A 7,466-nucleotide genomic window follows, 5' to 3' on the forward strand; every position below is an offset into this window, starting at 1 on the left:
TGATGAGGGTCGTCGGAGATCTCGGTTGCTCCAGCTTGCGGGCCGATCGCAGAGGCGAACGACCCCCCGACATCCAGTCCCCCGGTCGTCCCGCGGTGAACGCCTCCTCTCGTGGGCTGACGACTTGGGGCTCGGTGACCACCGGGCCCGGAGCTGAGGCCACGGCAGCATTGCAGACGACCCCCTGTTTACGCTGGAGGACCTCGTGCGCCTGTATACTTGTTGCGACCCGCAAAGAAGAAATATCGACCTCGTCGGCCGTGTTGATGGGGACCCCCAGGTCCTGCGCCAACTTGAGCAGTTGCTCCAAGACCATCGCGTCCTGGCCCTCCTCGTCCATACGAGAAAACGCGGCGTCGGCGAGAGCCAACAACGCCGTGCGGTAGGCGAGCGTGGTCTCCGTGTCCGCCTTCCGCCGGGCGTAAAAGTGATGGCGACACGCCGAGGGAGGTCCGTAGACCTTGGCCATGAGACCCAGCGCAGCCTTAAGCGTGGAGCGGTCCGACCTCTGTGCGGACGTGAAGGCCGCGAGCGCGTTGTCGTCCAACATGGCAGGCTGTGCCCGCAGCGCCGTAGCGTCGGACCAGGCGGACATTTCCTGATGCGCCAGAAACCTGCGCTGGAATGCGCCCCAGTCCCCGCCTTCCGCCTTGAAGGCTGACAATGTGGGAAGGCGCTGTTGAAAGATGAAGTCGTCCTCTGCCTCGTGGTTCCTCTCCACCGCACCGTCGGTGTGCGAGATGGCGGCCCCAATGGCGGGTGGCTGATGGCGGTCCGCAGCGCGCGTTGATGACGTAAGCGGGCGCGCTTGGAGAACCGCCGTCACGTGGTGCTCGCCGTTCCCGCCAAAAGATGTCCGCGGAGTTGAAATGGCGGGAATTGCCCAGTCATTTTGGCGGGAATCTGCGGGGTGACCCTGTTGAATGTCCGCCGACGTCCCCGCTCCTCCCGACGTGCTGATTTCCGCCAGGATGGACGTGGCGGCGAGCAGCAGCTCTGCCAGACGGGAGTGCGCCTCGCGGAGTACGGCATCGGTCCCCAGTCGCTCGTCCGGCGCCCTCGGCGGAACCTGCGGCGTCGGCATTTCGTCGTCCTCTCCCCCCGATGCCAGCTGGCCCGAGTCGTCAAGGTTATCCTCGCGGTCAATCCCGTGAGTCCGACGGGTCTTCCTTGTATCCATGCCTGGAAGACTGTTTCACTTCTGACGCCAGTTGAAGTATTGGAATGACGGCAGGAAACCACTTGACGGGTAGCACACTTTTTATTAAACCTTGACTTGTCACGATACAACGTGTGATCACTATTCCTCTGACTACACACACTTCACTTGACACGTGTGGTCACTATTCCTCTGACTACACACACTTCACTTGACACGTGTAGTTACTATGCCTCTGACTACACACACTTCACTTGACACGTGTAGTTACTATGGCTCACACTGCATGCTCACACTGCACTCTGCCCCGTAACGTCCGTGGAGCCTACAGGCCCACCCCAGCTTGGGCGTGGGCCACAACCTCTGAGTCCCAAGGGCCGGCCCTCTCACGGACGCTCGGCCCCGGGTCCCAGGGTTCCGCCTCTGGGTCACACAGAGCCCCGGCCCCTACAGGACAGCAGGACTAGGTACCGCAGGGCCCTATCTCTTCCTCCTCCGTCTTCAGTCTTCGCTGGTCACTCGCTCCCCGTGCGCCTGTGCGCACCACCTTATATAGCCCCCACTCACGGGAGACGGAGCGTATGCGGACCTCGACGTGAGCATCCCCCTTAGTTGACCAATCCCCGCGCGCTTGCCCCAGGATCCCATCGCTGTCAGCGCGCGTCACTGATACCCAACCAATCACTGCCTCATAACCCCTGACCCCGCGCTGACCCCTGATCCTTCACCGTCAGCGCGCGTCACCAACACACACAGCCAATCACTACGCGCTGGCACACGATCCCTACCCCAGCGCGTATCACCACTACACTTGTATAAAAAACACCTGTTCACAAAAGCAATCAATCAGATTCCAAACTCTCCACCATGGCCAAGACCAAAGAGCTCTCCAAGGATGTCAGAGACAAGATTGTAGACCTACACAAGGCTGGAATGGGCTACAAGACCATCGCCAATCAGCTTGGTGAGAAGGTGACAAGTTGGTGCGATTTTTCGCAAATGGAAGAAACACAAAAGAACTGTCAATCTACCTCGGCCTGGGGCTCCATGCAAAATCTCACCTCGTGGAGTTGCAATGATCATGAGAACGGTGAGGAATCAGCCCAGAACTACACGGGAGGATCTTGTCAATGATCTCAAGGCAGCTGGGACCATAGTCACCAAGAAAACAGTTGGTAACACACTACGCCGTAAAGGACTGAAATCTTGCAGCGCCCACAAGGTCCCCCTGCTCAAGAAAGCACATATACATGCCCATCTGAAGTTTGCCAATGAACATCTGAATGATTCAGAGGACAACTGGGTGAAAGTGTTGTGGTCAGATGAGACCAAAATGGAACTCTTTGGCATCAACTCAACTCGTCGTGTTTGGAGGAGGAGGAATGCTGCCTATGACCCCAAGAACACCATCCCCACCGTCAAACATGGAGGTGGAAACATTATGCTTTTGGGGTGTTTTTCTGCTAAGGGGACAGGACAACTTCACCGCATCAAAGGGACGATGGACGGGGCCATGCACCGTCAAATCTTGGGTGAGAACCTCCTTCCCTCAGCCAGGGCATTGAAAATGGGTCGTGGATGGGTATTCCAGTATGGCAATGACCCAAAACACACGGCCAAGGCAACAAAGGAGTGGCTCAAGAAGAAGCACATTAAGGTCCTGGAGTGGTCTAGCCAGTCTCCAGACCTTAATTCCATAGAAAATCTGTGGAGGGAGCTGAAGGTTCGAGTTGCCAAACGTCAACCTCGAAACCTTAATGACTTGGAGAAGATCTGCAAAGAGGAGTGGGACAAAATCCCTCCTGAGATGCGTGCAAACTTGGTGGCCAACTACAAGAAACGTCTCACCTATGTGATTGCCAACATGAGTTTTACCACCAAGTACTAAGTCATGTTTTGCAGAGGGGTTAAATACTTATTTCCCTCATTAAAATGCAAATCAATTTCTAAAACTTTTTGACATGCGTTTTTCTGGATTTTGTTGTTGTTATTCTGTCTCTCACTGTTCAAATTAACATACCATTAAAATTATAGACTGATCATTTCTTTGTCAGTGGGCAAACGTACAAAATCAGCAGGGGATCAAATACTTTTTTCCCTCACTGTATATAGAGTCCTTGATGTGTTGACCACGCAGCTGCGCTCTTGCACAATGTGGGGGGGGGGGGGGGTGACTGAGGCACCGTACATTATGCATGTACATTATGCGAGCCCTTTGAACTTGTCCAAGGGCATCAAAACCACCAAGACTTTATGGGCTATCAAAAATTCACAAACCTGATGTCCCATTAAGACCCATAGTTAGTACAATAGGCACTGAGGCACTGCCACGTACAAATTAGCACAATACATAACGACACAAATACAGCCCTACATCGGTAGGACCTCGTCGTTCATTAAAAAAAAACTCTGAACATCTCGTAAGTATAATTAAATATATTACACTTAACCCTAATGATATTCTCGTAAGTTTTGATGTGACCTCTCTGTTCACGAGGGTCCCGGTCAATGAGTCAATTTAATTACTCGACACTCGGGTAACGAACAAAGATTTAGAAAATATATCTCAAGACTCGCTGAACACTGTCTAAAGAACACTTACTTCTTGTGGCAAGGTAACTTCTATAAACAAAAGGAAGGCGCAGCAATGGGCTCTCCTTTGTCTCCTGTGATAGCGAACTTGTACATGGAAGATTTTGAAACAAAAGCAATAGCTTCAAGCACACTAAAACCATCTGCTTGGTTTAGATATGTGGATGGCACATTGATGGTCTGGCCACACGGCAAAGATACACTGAACGCATTTCTAAATCATCTCAACTCGCAAAACCCATCCATCCAGTTCACCATGGAAGTGGAAGCTGACAGAACTCTACCATTTCTGGATATTCTGCTCGGACGGGGTAGAAATGGTAAAATAACAAAGTGTTTACCAAAAGAAAACGCATACTGACGCCTATCTGAATGCAGTCACACCATCACCCCGCACAGAAATCTTCTCTTAACAAGTCGCTCATTCATCGAGCTAAGAAAGTGTCAGATGGTGACAGTCTGAGAAGTGAAATTCAACATTAATTTTAGAACTTTCGTGACTGCAGGAATTATTATTTGGTTCTTTCGGTTAAGTCACGTCTAAACATAAAATAATAAATTAAATTAAATAATAGAATACGACGTTTCGATTGCAACACAAGCAATCATCATCAGGTATAATGAAATAGCGGCATAATATCTAACCAGAAAACTATAGACAGACATATTAGCAGACAGATATCACCAAGATACATACATAGCGAGAGCAACACAGGTAACAGAGAGGGGTGATCGTCTCTGTGGGGTGGCCTTAAATAGACAGAGGGGGGGGGGGGGCGGAGGCAAAGAGAGGGAGGGGGGTTAGAGAAAAAATTAGCATATCAATGAGTGGTCCACAAAACGTGGTGCTGCAAGTACGATGGCACGGCAAGCAAGCCTGAAAATCAGGAGAAAGACACACTAAAATTAAATAACCTAGTAAAATATCGAAATGTAATGTAATACAACACAGAGGGTCGGTCAACACACAATTAACGCATAGCCTGGTTGATTACGTATTTCAAAGATTGCTAAGTTAGAATTTAAGTGTGAACATTCTAAAGAGGACACAGGCAGAGAAAACAAGTCGCCAGAGAGAGAGAAAAAAGATAAGCTTAAAACTTCCCCGTAGAAGTGGTTTAATCTTAATTTTAGAACTTTCGTGACTGCAGGAATTATTATTTGGTTCTTTTTTTATCTTTAGTCACGTCTAAAGATACAATAATAAATTAAATTAAATAATAGAATACGACGTTTGTGTTGCAATCGAAACGTCGTATTCTATTATTTAATTTAATTTATTATTTTATCTTTAGACGTGACATAACCGAAAGAACCAAATAATAAGAAATTCAACATGTTAAAGAAGCGCTGCAAATGAACGATTGCAATGATGCACAAATCAACAGGGCATTGAATACCAAACCCAAACCAAATACAAGAGCATTGAAACTGCCCAAGTTATCAAAACAATCAAAATACCGTACATTACGGGAGTAAGTGATAAACTAGCCAGATGTTTGGAAAAACAAAAAATCCTACTCAGATTTTGCATGGTACATAAAATACAGAAATTAATATATGGTACAAAATATGTATTACCGAAGCTATCAACAGAAGGTGTGTACAGGATTAACGGCACGTGTGGTAAATGTGATGTTGGGCAAACAGGACGAATGATCAGCACGAGACTAAAATAACATCAGATAAATAATAAATTCTCCCAAATTCAACTATCAACAGTAGCAGAACACGTGTGCCAACAAGGACACTCAATTGATTTTGATAATGTTGAAGTTTTGTGCAAAACTAGCTACTACCGGCCAAGACTAATTATAGAATCTGTCGAAATTGAAAGAAATCAAAATAACTTTAACCGTTTGGATAGCTACCACCTTAGTGCTGCGTGAGACACTTGGGCTACGCCCATCTCCAAACCTCTATAAACAGTTTGCCTTTAGAGGCTAACCCCCCTTTTCCTGATGACGATTGCTTGTGTTGCGATCGAAACGTCGTGGCTTAATTATTTTTTTAAATTTCAGGCTACAGTCTACATTATAGACTGCCAGTACACTCACCAAACTTAATAACCAGGCTACAGTCTACATTATAGACTATCAGTACACTCACTTCGATTAAGAACCAGGCTACAGTATTATTATTTAATTTTTATTCACTTTATTTTTATTATTCTTTTTCTATCTACGTGACTTTACCAAAAGAACCAAAGAACATCAAAAATACATTATTTAAATGCATGTCTATGTAGTGACATAGAATTAGCTATGTGTAGCAGCATAGCGCTGGCTGCTGGTGGGGAAGGGGATCTGCAGCTTACATCAGCTCTGACAGCAGCAGGCCAGGTGATACACCAGAGGGGGATCTAGGGGAAAGGTCACGTAAGGGCCACACCAGGAATCCGCGGGTAGGTTCTAGAAAGGGGGCGTGGCCGGGGGCGGAGCCAGGCCATGCTGACAGCATAAGAAGGGCCCCGAGAGGGGACCTCGGGACTGTCACTTGGAGTGGGATCCTCGTCACGCTGCTGGATTCTTCACCATCATCTCCGTCTTCACCACATGAGAACCGTGGTCGACTATAGACAGGTCATTTGGAAGTGTTAACCCGTTGGTGCGTGTTAATAAACAGAGTGCCTCCAACTCTTAGTGTCTCCGATTCAGTCACAACACCTATAAAGGGCACCATACTTTAATAAGGATTACCATTGGTACGGCTAGTTTAATACACATAATAGACAGGAAAGACAAGATGTAAGGGCTCGCATAATGCGCATGCATAATATATGTTGACTCATTAATCCCCCCCCCTCCCACTTTGCACAAGAGCGCAGAAGTGTGGTTACCACATCTACGCCTCTATATAAGGAACGAAACAGTTCGACTTCTCCACAAATCTATCTGTCGCCTGATGAAGCTAGTTGTAATAACTGGCGAAATGTCATACTCAGATTGTAAATGTTGTGGCTTGGCTCTCCAACACACTGGTGTGCTGTACTAGTGTAGAGGTGTTATGGGAGCACGACAAACACACTGGGCGTGGTTATGCCCGTACGCCAAGAGACGCTTACATCCACGTCCGCACCGTTTAGCCTGGGGGGCTAACACGGAGCTGGGATCCCCCACGGCCCCACCCCTCAGTGGGGGAGTTGCTATATAAGGCGGTGAGCCGGAGGGCACGGGGTTCAGTGTTCAGCTTTAACCAGCGAAGCAAGAAGACCGGCTAGATAGGCCCTGGGACTCCCCTGGATCGTTGTCCTTCTCAGGACCGACCAGGGCAAGCCAGTGGCGTGGCCCCGAGAGCCCAGAGCCGATGCTCTTGTAAGAGCCGGTCTGGGGACTCAGGGTGCCGTAATCCCAGCTTAACCAGAGCTGGGTCAGCTAGCCTCCCCTAGCCCTGTAGTGGAGGACCTAGGAGTAGGCTAGCCGTGACAGAGATTGTGTGATCTCCCTGTTAGACGGGTGAAGGGGCCGATACCCCTTCAAGTGTTGTATATCTCGGCCTGTAATATACATTGTGGTTAATAAATAAGTGTGCATCCGACTACGTCGTCCAAGTGTCCTGGAACCTACTACACTAGTGACGAATTGGCGTGTTCTGTTTACGTGACGACCCTTACGAGTTGGCTGTGTCGGGTGGTGGTGGTTTTTAATGACACATTCATATATTTACGCGATCTAACCCAAAACACCTCTTATGGATTATATTGGTCGCGAAAGCC

At 48.5% G+C, this 7,466-nt stretch overlaps 1 protein-coding gene across 1 annotated transcript in view; it reads right to left on the minus strand.

Moving 5' to 3' along the window:
* Positions 1 to 7,466, minus strand: part of LOC144945539 (uncharacterized) — a 127,654-nt gene that overhangs the window by 96,343 nt on the left and 23,845 nt on the right. The window lies entirely within an intron of this gene.

Source organism: Lampetra fluviatilis, chromosome 38 (genome assembly GCF_964198595.1).
Source record: "Lampetra fluviatilis chromosome 38, kcLamFluv1.1, whole genome shotgun sequence".
In the NCBI taxonomy this organism is placed as follows: Eukaryota; Metazoa; Chordata; class Hyperoartia; order Petromyzontiformes; family Petromyzontidae; genus Lampetra; species Lampetra fluviatilis.